The 12859-nt window shown below is 44.6% G+C and overlaps 1 protein-coding gene across 6 annotated transcripts in view; it reads left to right on the top strand.

Annotated features, from left to right (window-relative positions):
- CTNND2 (catenin delta 2) overlaps nt 1-12859 on the top strand; it is a 936316-nt gene that overhangs the window by 852895 nt on the left and 70562 nt on the right. The gene's annotated exons all lie outside the window — the stretch shown is intronic.

The raw sequence follows: 12859 nt of genomic DNA, 5'->3' as shown, positions 1-12859 counted from the left end.
CTATGGTCTTGGGAGATGACTTCTTTCTGCAGCCAGGTAGCCAGATCAAACCCAACTCTGTGGTGCAGGTGGACCTCCCCTGTCTTCAGCGGACACAGATAGCCCACCATGAGCCCTGTCTGGCCAGGTGGCTGTAGCGTGCCCCACTGTGATCCCGTCACACCTCATCATCCCCAACAATCTCAAGTGTAGGCCAGTAGCAGTTCAGTCTCTCCAGCCTTGCTCTTCATGGTAGGGTTTTCTTTCTCCAGAGCCAAAGACCACGTACGTACAGTACCGCCAAGCACAGCCAACCTCTAAAACAACCCACCACTGGCATGCCCCGGCACACCCAACTCCGGGCTTCAGATCAGACTGTGGGAGGAAAACTTCTTTTCTGCCAACTTAGGTCTTAGTGGCCTGGGGTGGTGTGCGGGAGTGCAAATTGACAGTAGAGTCACATGCATGCGGGGTACTCAGTAATCTGAGTAATTCACTGAACAGCCAAGAGTAAAGGCTTATATACCAGCTTAATAGTGGAAAGGAGGGGGAACTAGGGCTTCCAGGGGGAAATAAATGGAGTGTATGGCAGCGTCTATAGAGTTTATTTATGCAATTTCTCATCACTGTGCTAATGGTCAGTCTCCTTCTTGGCTGGAAGCTCCTCAGAGAGAGGATTTATGGCATCTCCCTTCTCAAGAAGCTCTGCCTTTAGTCAGATAAGGGGAGCTCAGAAAAGGCTTCTTTCTGAGGCATCTGGTGTATCTCAGATGTCTCCAGTTGAAAATATCCTATGTAATTCTGTTGGGTCCCTTTAATAGTTTGGGAGTATTTGTTTAGGGAGCCTTGCTTATGGCTCCAGTTCTATGTCCGTCATACTACTTTCTCAGACCTTTCCATTTCCTTCGTTCCTCAATCAAGCCTGTGGTGTGAAAGAGATGATTCAGGTCTTGCCAGACCTCAAGCCCACGTTCACATGACAGGTGGCAACTCTGACCCTCCGCATTGCTAAAGCTTCAGCCAGGCAAGAGGCTGGCCTGAAGCCCATGCCTTGTTCTCAAAAACCAGCTCAAAGACCTCAGTCTACTGTTCAACTTTGGCGAGTACATTAAAAATAAACCAGAAATGAACAGGCAATTTTATGTGATGGCAGTGTCACAACTCTTTGGATACCTGTAAACATAGAACCAACTGGGGCCGCTCAGTGTGGGGAACGCAGCTCTTCATGAGAAGACTATTCTCATACAGAAAAATAAGTGGTGCCTCTGCACAAAGACCTGGAGTCATCTAGAAACTACTGCATTGTGTTTACTATGTAGCAAGCCTTCAACTTTTACAAACGCCACTGACAGCAGTGCCAGGCCAGGGGTAAGTTCTCTTTTCAAGGGAGGGAGGTGTGATATATGGGGTGGGAGGTGAGAAATGGGACGAGCTGTAAGGTTGGGGCTGAGAGTTGATACACGTGGCCTGGAACCGCGAGGTGGGGTTTGCAGGAAACTGCTGATGAAGGTAATAGGAAATGTGTTTCTTGCCCTTGGTATCTCTGATATTCCTTTTTGTATCTTTTCCCCTTGCTGACATTTTTTTAAATTTTTATTTTATGTTGGGGTATAGTTGATTTACAACATTGTGTTAGTTTCAGGCGTATAGCAGAGCGATTCAGTTATACATATACCTATATCTATTCTTTTTCAGATGCTTTTCCCATATAGGTTATTACAGAGTATTGAGTAGAGTTCCCTGTGGTATACAGTAGGTTCTTGTTGATTATCTATTTTATATCTAGTAGTGTGTATATGTTAATCCCAACCTCCTAATTTTTGCCTCCTGCCCACCTTTCCCCTTTGGTAACCATACGTTTGTTTTCTAAGTCTGTGAGTCTGTTTCTGTTTTGTAAATAAGTTCATTTGTATCATTTTTTAGATTCCACGTAAAAGTGATATCATATGACATTTGTCTTCCTCTCTCTGACTTACTTCCCCTTGCTGACGTTTTCTTTCTGGCTCAGTGATAGGTGTTGTGCATTTTCTAGCTTGAATCACTTGGGCAAGTTACTTACCTTCTCTGTGCCTTTGATTCTTCATGGTTTTTTTTTTTTTTTTTTTTTTTGCGGTATGTGGGCCTCTCACTGTTGTGGCCTCTCCCGCTGCAGAGCACAGGCTTCGGACGCGCATGCTCAGCGGCCATGGCTCACGGGCCCAGCGGCTCCGCGGCACGGGGGATCTTCCCAGACCGGGACACGAACCCGTATCCCCTGCATAGGCAGGCGGACTCTCGACCACTGCGCCACCAGGGAAGCCCCTGATTCTTCATGTTTTAAAGAGAGATAAAAATAGTGCTGACCTCATAGGACAGTCATGAGAAATAAATGAAGACATACAGAGTACTTAGAACCATACTCGGGACTTGTCGGGCCCTGAGTTCACCACTGTTGTCATTCGCCTTATGCCTCATGGCAATAGCAGCAGGATTAGTTCTAACCAGTTCTAGTTCTATTAATAGTGTCTGACTTGCTTATGTTCCTGCATATGTTTCCCTTGGTCCTGTGGAGGCTCCCAGACAGTGGTTATTCAGTGCACTTGTTCTGTGAGAAAGAGATTAAAACTCTCAGTATATTTAAAGTTATCTCAGGCCTATTGCGATGAGGCCTTTTCTCCAAAGCCCGTTTTTCATTTTATTGCAGGCACAAATCTTTTTTTATGCAGATGCTTAAAATTTTTTTCCCAATAAAAAGCACTCCTTTCACGAAGACTTTCTATTGGGCCATCGTATCTCTATTCTTCTAAGAAGCCCACTGGCAAATAATGGAACAATGAGGGAAAGTGTTGGCAATAAAGAACTATCTGCAAATGACACAAGTAGCTGGAATCCCCACTACCTGTAATTATATTCACCTGCACATGTGCAGAGCTTGATAAAAAGAAAGAGCCTGTTTTGTTATTCCTTAATTTCGAGAGGAAACAACTGCCAAGAACTCTAGGCTTTAATGACCAAAACAAGCTTGCCTGAAACAGAGTCAGACACATGAACACAAAGTAGCAGATCAAATACACATTTTGTGACCTGGTGCACCCTCCAAGGGATTCCATCCATGTCTCTCTTTGATATGCCATTGTCCCTGTACTGTCTACATGGTGCAACAAAAAGGGCCATCTCACGGTGTCTCCAGTGAACCACAAAAAATCTCAGGTAAGGGCTTCCCTGGTGGCGCAGTGGTTGAGAGTCTGCCTGCCGATGCAGGGGACACGGGTTCGTGTCCCAGTCCGGGAAGATCCCACATGCTGTGGAGGGGCTGGGCCCGTGAGCCATGGCCACTGAGCCTGCATGTCCGGAGCCTGTGCTCTGCAACGGGAGAGGCCACAGCAGTGAGAGGCCCGCGTACTGCAAAAAAAAAAAAAAATCTCAGGTAAAAAGTACATTTTTAGGCAAATCCTTTGAGATGAGGATTTGCCGGAAGGATTTGAGTGCAATATCCAGTGTAGTTGAATTCCTCCTTTGGTATTGAATCTGCTGTGCTTTATACCAAAGAGCTCAGCCTCTTCCTACAGACATTGAAATTCATTTATTTCACTCATGGCACCATTTAAGCTTTTTTTTTTTTTCCTCTGAAACTTCTCGGATAAGCTTGCCTCCACTTACAAAAACATCAAAGCCTGGATAGAAATTATTAGACAAGAAACAAGAAAAACACCTTAGTTTAAGCTTCAAATGAGACCAAATTGATTAGTCATCTGAGATTAAGTTGGCTTGGCAGTCAGCTTATAGCCAATCATGTTTATCACCCTGTTCCTATTCTAAGTTCTCTTTTGAAACTTTCAGAAAACTGCCTACATTCAGTCATATGGTTAAGAGAGGCTGATTAAATCTAAAACCAAACTAGCTGTTGCCCTATTCGTGTCTTGTTTATTCTAAATAAGAAGAAAATAAACCAACTCATGGAAAAAAAGCATTACAGGCACAGACCATAAGTAACAACAACTTATGTAAGTGTTATGTAATAATTTTATAGCATGTCTAATGAAGGGCAAAGGCAAAAGGCTTGTTACGTCAAATGCCCTTCCCCACGTGAGTTTCGTGTGAGAAAAAGTGGTCCTTGATGGCATCCAGTTCTGGTTCCCCCAAAATCTCATCAGAACAGCCTGTTGCTAAAACCAAGCTGAGTTTATTGTTCACCTTGGCAAGGGACATCACCACTCAGTGGAGCTTTGTCAGTGTCTCAGGGGGGTGAGGTGACGTCAGATTTTGTTGAAGTTTGTTTTAAGGCGGGTCTTTCAATGCTGGAACTTGCCACAGTTCAGGATTGGTAGAAACGGGAATTCAAGGCATCATAAGGCACAAACCGTCTGTTGATGTTTTGTGGAAAACTTCATGGGTCTTTCCCAAAGTTTCTGTATCGAACAGTCAGGTTATTTTCCCGGGCAAGAGTCTCCTGGAATAGTAAGTGTCGTTCATGAGGACAGTGAATTAATTAAGTGATGTTCGTGAAGACAGTCAGCCCGTACTTGGATCCTGCTTGGCCGAGTTGTGTGTGTGCAGGAAGTGGGCATGGGGAGTTGGGAGCTGGGGGCAGAGGGTTTCAGTTCTCCATGGCCTGAGAGGGCGCATGCATCTCAAGAACTGCTTTGTTTCGTCGTGGACAGGTAGCCAGATGATACTGAGAGGAAATAGAGGCGCAGGTAACGTAAAGCTGTTGATTATTCAAAATTCATTTTCATTTAACTTTAACAGCATTTGGGCTCCAGTGTCCCTACCTCTCCAGCCACACTCAGTTACTCCCTCCCAAGTAAGCGTGGAAAGTGTGACAGGGTCTCTACTCTCAGGGACTGGGTCATTCAGCTAGAGACTGAGCCCTGGCCCAAGAAACCAACCTTATGTATTTTTTCACATACATTCAGATTACAGTGCACACTTTAAGTACTGTGAGAGTTCATAGAAAATAAACATAATGGGATGACAAGGCTTATTAAATGCACGGGTTTCAACTGTGAAGAAAGAATAAGCAAAAACTGAGTATGTTTAGTGTAAAATTTGAAGTTTATTCTCAGTTGCATTAGAACATAGGTCTGATCATGTCACTCCTGTTTGCCTTTTGAATGAGTCCTAGGCCAACAAAATCTCCGACTGTCAATCAGTATTTGTTGAATGAACAATTGGTATTCATGCTTTAAGTTCTTAGGGAACAGATATTACAGAATCTGTAGCTAAAAAAAAAAAAAAAAAAAAAAAAAAAAACTAATTCTATAAAAACAGAGGGAAATTCTCAATTCTCATAAAAAATCTCTTGCAAGTCTGACTTTCCAGCATTAGAACATTTTCATATATCCTACAGAGTTATTTATTAGTGTCAAAGATCTGGATTTTTCTATTTCTCACTTTTTTTTTCTGCTAGAGGGAGACATGCCAAGAGAAGTTCCAAATGCACAAGATGGAATGGGTGATTCACAGTGGCTGAAGCACCTGTCCATCAGGGCCCAGGTTCTTGTCAGTTCATCTCCACTCCCTACCATGATGAGTGAAGTTAGCCATGGAGTTGCGTGTCCATTTTTCACAGGCTCCTTGTCCTGGCCGAGTTGCTGTATGGCCGATTGCATGTCTCTCATCCAGAATTCTCTTCAGTTTCAATTTGCTCTTGTATCCCTCTTCATGTTCTACATCTATCCCAGAGATGGTAGCATTTTTTAATAAAGAGCCTCCTTTGGAATTCCCCAGTTGTCCAGTGGTTAGGACTCCGTGCTTTCACTGCTGAGGGCCCGGTTCAATCCCTGGTCAGGGAACTAAGATCCCACATGCCAAAAAAAAAAAAAAAAGAAAAGAGTCTCCTTGAGACCCTTGGGAAGGAAAGCAGCTGATCTGGCAGTTTCCGAATGCACACCCGCTCACGATGGAGGGGTGGGTAGTATAGAAATGAACAAAGACCATCCGAAGCTTCTGTCTCTTCTGAGCCTCCTGTAGCAGGGGAGTTGGCCACCATCACTTGTGTGTTTGGCAGAGACTCACAGGCAGGCAGGGGAGTGGGAAAACTTCATAGTGGAGGAAAGAGGAGGCTTCCACTGGGCCCTGATGGGAGGCTGTTGGCCTGGGGAAGCTGGGGGAGGGCTAAGGAGAAGCAGACCATCCTATGTGATGGTTAGGGGTGCATGTTTGCCTTTCTCTGGCTGGTTTTCCGTTGGTCTCCAAATTAGGGAAGCTGCCAGTTATTAATCAAGTCCTAGGCATTTGGGGACAATTGTTACAGTTATTGTTTAGCATCCTGGATTGTCGCTCGAGGTAATGTGACTTTCCTGATAAGTCTGCCTTAGAGCAGGCTGGCTTCCTGTGTTTATTGTATAAGGGGCTGGTTTCCTGGGCAGGTTGCTGCAGGTTGTGGCTCCAAGTTCTATTTTTATACATGGTCTGGCCACTGCCCATTTGTATATTCCATCTCCCAGTGGGGATATATGTGAAAGTTATAATGTAACAGAGCTCTGATTTTTAAAAAGACTTTATTTTCAAATTGTATTTAGTTACAGTTGTAATAAAACTAAATGTAAAGTCACAGCAAGACCCTTTTTGACCCACCTCCTAGGGAAATGGAAATAAAAACAAAAATAAACAAATGGGACCTAATGAAACATAAAAACTTTTGCACAGCAAAGGAAACCATAAACAAGACGAAAAGACATCCCTCAGAATGGGAGAAAATATTTGCCAGCAAAGCAACTGACAAAGGATTAATCTCCAAAATATACAAGCAGCTTATGCAGCTCAATATCAAGAAAATAGACAACCCAATCCAAACATGGGCAGAAGACCTAAATAGACATTTCTCCAAAGAAGATATACAGATTGCCAGCAAACACATGAAAGGATGCTCAACATCACTGATCATTAGAGAAATGCAAATCAAAACTACAGTGAGGTATCACCTCACACCAATCAGAATGGCCATCATCAAAAAATCTAGAAACAATAATTGCTGGAGAGGGTGTGGAGAAATGAGAACCCTCTTGCACTGCTGGTGGTAATGTAAACTGATACAGCCACTATGGAGAACAGTATGAGGTTCCTTAAAAAACTAAAACTAGACCTACCGTATGACCCAGCAATCCCACTACTGGGCATATACCCTGAAAAAACCATAATTCAAAAAGAGTCACGTACCACAATGTTCATTGCAGCACTATTTACAATAGCCAGGACGTGGAAGCAACCTAAGTGTCCATCGACAGATGAATGGATAAAGAAGATGTGGCACATATATACAGTGGAATATTACTCAGCCATAAAAAGAAACGAAATTGAGTTATCTGTAGTGAGGTGGATGGACCTAGAGTCTGTCATACAGAGTGAAATAAGTCAGAAAGAGAAAAACAAATACCGTATGCTACCACATATATATGGAATCTAAAAAGTAAATGGTTCTGATGAACTTACGGGCAGGACAGGAATAAAGACGCAGACGTAGAGAATGGACTTGAGTACACAGTGAGGGGGAAGGGTAAGCTGGGACTAAATAAGAGAGTGGCATGGACATATATACACTACCAAATGTAAAATAGATAGCTAGTGGGAAGCAGCTGTATAGCACAGGGAGATCAGCTTGGTGCTCTGTGACCACCTAGAATGGGGGCATAGGGAGGGTGGGAGAGAGACGCAAGATGGAGGGGATATGAGGATATATGTATACGTATAGCTGATTCACTTTGTTATACAGCAGCAGCTAACACAACAATGTATAGTAATTATACTCCAATAAAGATGTTAAAAAAAAAAAAAACTAAACCTAACCGGGTAATTTGGAGTAAGTTATCTACCATAGGTTTTTCTCTCCCTTCAGTATTAAATAGATAGACCAGTCTGTAGCAGTGCGCACTAATTAATTGTAAAAAAAAATGTAAGAACCAGGGTGTTAGTCAATGACAAAGATTTAACATAATTTGTTGTGTCCTTGGATCTATTTTCCATTGGGACCTGAGTTGGTGGATACCCCTGAGTGTGTTTCTTGCAAAGAAGTGTTCATGAATTCTTGGTCTAAAGGTCTAGGGACCAGCAGACCTGGATGAAGAAAGAGGAAAGAAATATATGGCTTGAAAGAGAAAAGAAATATATCAGAGATTGGTAGAGATGGAAGAAAAAAAGCCTTCAGTTAAAACTTGACCGGCTAAGAACACACACAATTCAATCGTCTAAACCACTTAAAAAACAAATTGCTGGGACTTCCCTGATGGTGCTGTGGTTAAGAATCCACCTGCCAATGCAGGGGACATGGGTTCAAGCCCTGGTCTGGGAAGATCCTACATGCTGCGGAGCAACTAAGCCCATGCACCACAACTCCTGAGCCCACATGCCACAACTACTGAAGCCAGCATGCCTAGAGCCCGTGCTCCGCAACAAGAGAAGCCACCACAATGGGAAGCCCACACACCACAACGAAGAGTTGCCCCTGCTCACCACAACTAGAGAATGCCCAAGCACAGCAACGAAGACCCAACACAGCCAAACAATAAATAAATTAATTATTTTTTTAAAAAATTTCTAAGAAGAGATTATTGAAAAGGTGCTTTATGGAACTCGTTAGATTCTTTCATTGAAAATTTGTTGGGCCGTACTATGAACCTGGCACTGGAAATATCTCCACTATTATTTGCTAACTATAGTCTATAATCACACGGAGGAAAACACTATATATTTTCACTAAGACAGTGAATAGCTTGTGGCTCCCAAATTTACTATTTAAAAGAAATGACTAACTATCAGGAGAGATAAAATGTGAGATAATTCCTGCTTAAGGAAAAAACACTCTTTATGTTACTTTTGCACAAGTGGTATTGAAACCAATTATTTATAGAACACAGGTGTGTTCAGGTGTCTGGAAAATGGAAAGTATTTCCAGAGTTGAAAGAATTTCGGGAAGCCTCGTAGATAAGGATGGACGCATACATCTGCAATGCAATGGTAGATAGTAAATGTGCCTCCTGAGTGGTATAAACTCAAGGGCTCCCTGGGGTCTTCTCTGAGAGGGTGCTATTTCCTTGCAGCTGGTGAGCAAGGAAGTTATCACAACACATTTGACAAGTCTTACATTTTCATTTTTCAGGTTGAAAGTTAGTACAACGTCCATGCCAATGCATGTTTAGACATTTATTTTTCTTATATTACACTCTGCAGACAAGTGAGAGAGGAAATTTGACAAGCAATTTGTGTTATGTCAGTTACGCCAAATCACATCCCTCATCTGCCCCTCTAATCGCACAAAGCCCATGAAGCATGAAGTTCCAGGGTCACTGAGAAGTATGGAAAGGACACAAGGAGATGTCAGCAAAAAGAATCTTCCCATCAGGAACTTGATATGACTGTCCCGTGACTTTCAGAAAGTGACTTAACTTTGCCCACTTCTAGTAGTTACCTGGTGTTATGAGGTGAATATTTGTGTCCCCCCAGAATCCGTACAGTGAAACCTTAACCCCCAATGTGATGGTATTCAGAGTTGGGACCTTTAGGAGGTGATTATGTTTGGATGAGTTCATGAGGGTGAGACCCTCCTGATGGGATTAGTGCCCTTATAAGAAGAGGATGCACATGCACCGAGGAAAGGCCATGTGAGCACACAGAGTAAGTGCTGTCTACAAGCCTGGAACACCAGGAACCCAATCTACCAGAACCTTGATCTTGGACTCTCCATCCTCAGCTTCTGTGAGAAACAAACATCTATTGTCTAAGCCACCCAATCTGTGTTATTTTGGTACAGCAGCCCGAGATGACAAAGACCCTGTCTCTCCTCACTGTGAATCTCTAGAGCAGTGACTCTCAGAAAGGTGCAGTTTTTCCCCCCAGGGGATATTTGGCAAAGTCTGGAGACATTTTTTTCTTGGTATAGTGGGTTTGCTACTGGCATCTGGTGTCTACAGGGATGGTGGCTATGCAGCATACAGGATGCTGGCCATGCAGCATACAGGACTGCCCCGCCACAGAAAAGCATGTTGTAGCCCAAAATAGCAATAGTGCGGAAACTGAGGAAATTAGCTCCAAATTCGGTACAGACATCTCCCGAGAAGCCCTGGAAACCTGACACCTCTCCCCAACAGCATTATTAACTCCTGTCTTTTTCTGATAATTCCGAAAACCACCACGACTAGGAAACCCATCAAAACACTACTCTTGGATCCAGATGCCATTAGCCGGAATGTGGCCCCTCACAAATGATCGAGCTGGGCCCTCTCCTCCGTTCTTGAGTCAGCACACCCTCCTCTCCCTGTGGGCTCACCCTGCGAGCTGTGCAGAGTGAGGTCTTCCAGCAGCTCAAGTGTATGTGATGGGCATCCATGGGGCAAGTGATGACACCAAGAGAGGACAATCCAGGAGCACTTCTGTGGCTAGTTTTCTTCAAACCATTTCTCTCACTCTGCATAGACCCTTTTGGTTTCCCAGGCAACTAAATGCATTACCGAAAAATATATATGCATGCGAGATTTGTATGGTAAAAATAAAACAACATAACGTTAAATTTAGGACTAACATTTGAGATCATTCAGATCTCTGAAAGCAACTCCCTTCACTTGGGGAATAGCTTATGCTTCAGTTTTAAGTACTACCTTGGGATGCCTGACTGGTGTTTGCATTGGTTGGGGGTCGGTGGCTTCTGCTTTTTTAGTTCCTGGCTACCATTGAGGCGGAGAGATTGGAAGGTACGTCGTTCAGTGCAGTGTTTGTGGAATGCCTGCCTTGATCCAGGCCAGTCCCAAGTACCAGAAGCTCAGGTGTTAAGTGCCTCAAGGACATGACTGAGGTGAACAGACTCTCACATTCTGCTGGAGATAGGCCTGGATTGGAGGGTGGGCACGAGCCAAAGCATCTTCGGGAGAAGGGGATATAGGAGCAGCCTCCTAAATGATGTGACCCCCCAGCTGAGCCCGGACAAGTCAGAAGAAGCCAGACAAAAGAGCAAACAATGGAGGAAGCAAGAACAACAGGAGTTAGACCCCAGTGGCCCAACTCCTGTGCATAATTCACAAAACTACAACCAGGGCCACCTGGTGGGAGGAGCGAGCTCCTGAGACCTGCAGGGGTGCCGTTTGCCCGTCCCAGAGAGCGTGTGTTTCATCTGGTAAGCGAGGGGCTGCCATGGATGTGGTCAGAGGATGGTGACACACACTGGCTCGTGCTTCCCAGTTTAATTCTGCTGGGATGAAAATCTGACCAATTTGCATATGTTCGGACATATGCAGACCCATTCCACGGTATCAAGCGACGGGATAGATTGACTTTCCTGTTCTTATTGACCTCCCAATGAACAAAGTCACAGTATTGAAGTAAGCGTCCCCAATTCCCCATCCTCCTAACTCCACTCACATTCTGTCCCTCCCTCAGGTAGACAAGAAACCCCTTGGTGGATAATGGCCTTTTTTTTTTTTTTCCTGGAGCAAGTCCCCCACTTTATTTCTACCTTTTCCCAAGACAGCTGAGGGACCTGGTCCCACTGGGACGGGCACAAGCTCCTGCTTCCCTTCTACCCCAAGGGGGCCCCGAGAACAGCACCACTGGGGTCTCCCAGCTTGCTCACTGGCATCCCTGGAGACTTTCTTTGCCCCGAGAACAGCCCGCACCGGGGAGGCCAGGAGCTTATGAGGAGTGGACTTGGCTGAAGGCAAGCAGCAGGGGACCTACAGCCCCTTCCCACCTTCTGGGGCCTCCTTGGGCCAAGTCCCCAGGGGGGCAGGGGCGTGGGGTGGGTGTCAGATACAAACAAGCTTCCTGGAAACAACAACGCAGGGTGACAGCAGCTTTGAGTCCTGACTTCAGGGCGCTCACGTTCTTGCCGAGTTTCCCAGCACAAGGCCTTTTACATGCAACAAAACCAAAAAGCATTTTTTTTTTTTTATCATTGCCGTTGGTGGTCAACTGTATGTGCTGAGACTTATTTCCCGTGTTCCTCCAGAACAAGTGTCCCAGCCCCTTCCTGGGCCGTCACCTCCCGGAAGGGTGGAGGTGTGCCCTGGCAGTTTCCCCTGCTTCTCTGCAGCATGCAGAGCTGTGTGTGGGAATCATCTTTCATTTCCAAGATAGAGAGACTTTACGGTCACTGATTTCCCAGAGAGAACCATGGCCTTCTCCAGGTATTCACCATAATAAAATCTATTAAAGCTCTTGAAATTCACGAGGAGACTCAGTTGAGAGGAGTCACATAGGACAGAATTTAAACTTGATTTTCTGTTCCCAGTAAAGTGGGAGGTTATCCCCATGGAGACACCTGGGCGGCTTTCTGTTGCTGTTCAGGACTTCCTGTTGCTGTTCGGAAACTGGTCTGCTTGTCTTCGCATCCTGAGTTGGGACTGTGTGTTGTTGGCTCTGGGGAACACGGAGCGAGTTCTCCTTCTCACAGAGTAAGATGAAGCGGAATCTAGTGGTAATGACAGTGACGATCACAGCTGGGGTCGTGGGCTGAATCATCATTTTTATTTAAGTAAGTCATGTTTATTTGATTTTGCTTATCTTGTCTCCACACTAATCTTAGGGACTAGAAGGTGGGGAGGTCATTCAAGGGATTTCCAAGTGTGCTAGAAGTGGAATGACAGATTACGTGGGATCACATGTGACGGAGGACATGAGAATATTTGTCAAATAAAACGAAAGATAGCTAACTGTTGTCTGTGGTCTCCTCTTCAAAGGAGCTGCTCTGAACATGGGCCTAAATCCAAATGTGGCCCAGTATGTTCACTTGCTTCGGCTGCTATAACAAAGTACCACTAACTGGGTGGATTAAACAATAGATATTTATTTTCTCAGGGTTCTGGAGGCAAGAAGGTTTCGGCAGGGCTGCTTCCTTCTGAGGCTGGGTGGGAAAATGTGTCCCATGTGTCTCCCCTAGTTTCTGGCATTTGCTGGCCATCTTCTGTGTTCTTTG

The sequence above is a fragment of the Pseudorca crassidens genome, chromosome 3 (genome assembly GCF_039906515.1).
Source record: "Pseudorca crassidens isolate mPseCra1 chromosome 3, mPseCra1.hap1, whole genome shotgun sequence".
NCBI classification, from domain to species: Eukaryota; Metazoa; Chordata; class Mammalia; order Artiodactyla; family Delphinidae; genus Pseudorca; species Pseudorca crassidens.
Note: the sequence above shows the minus strand (reverse complement) of the source record. Positions and strands in the feature narration are given on the sequence as shown.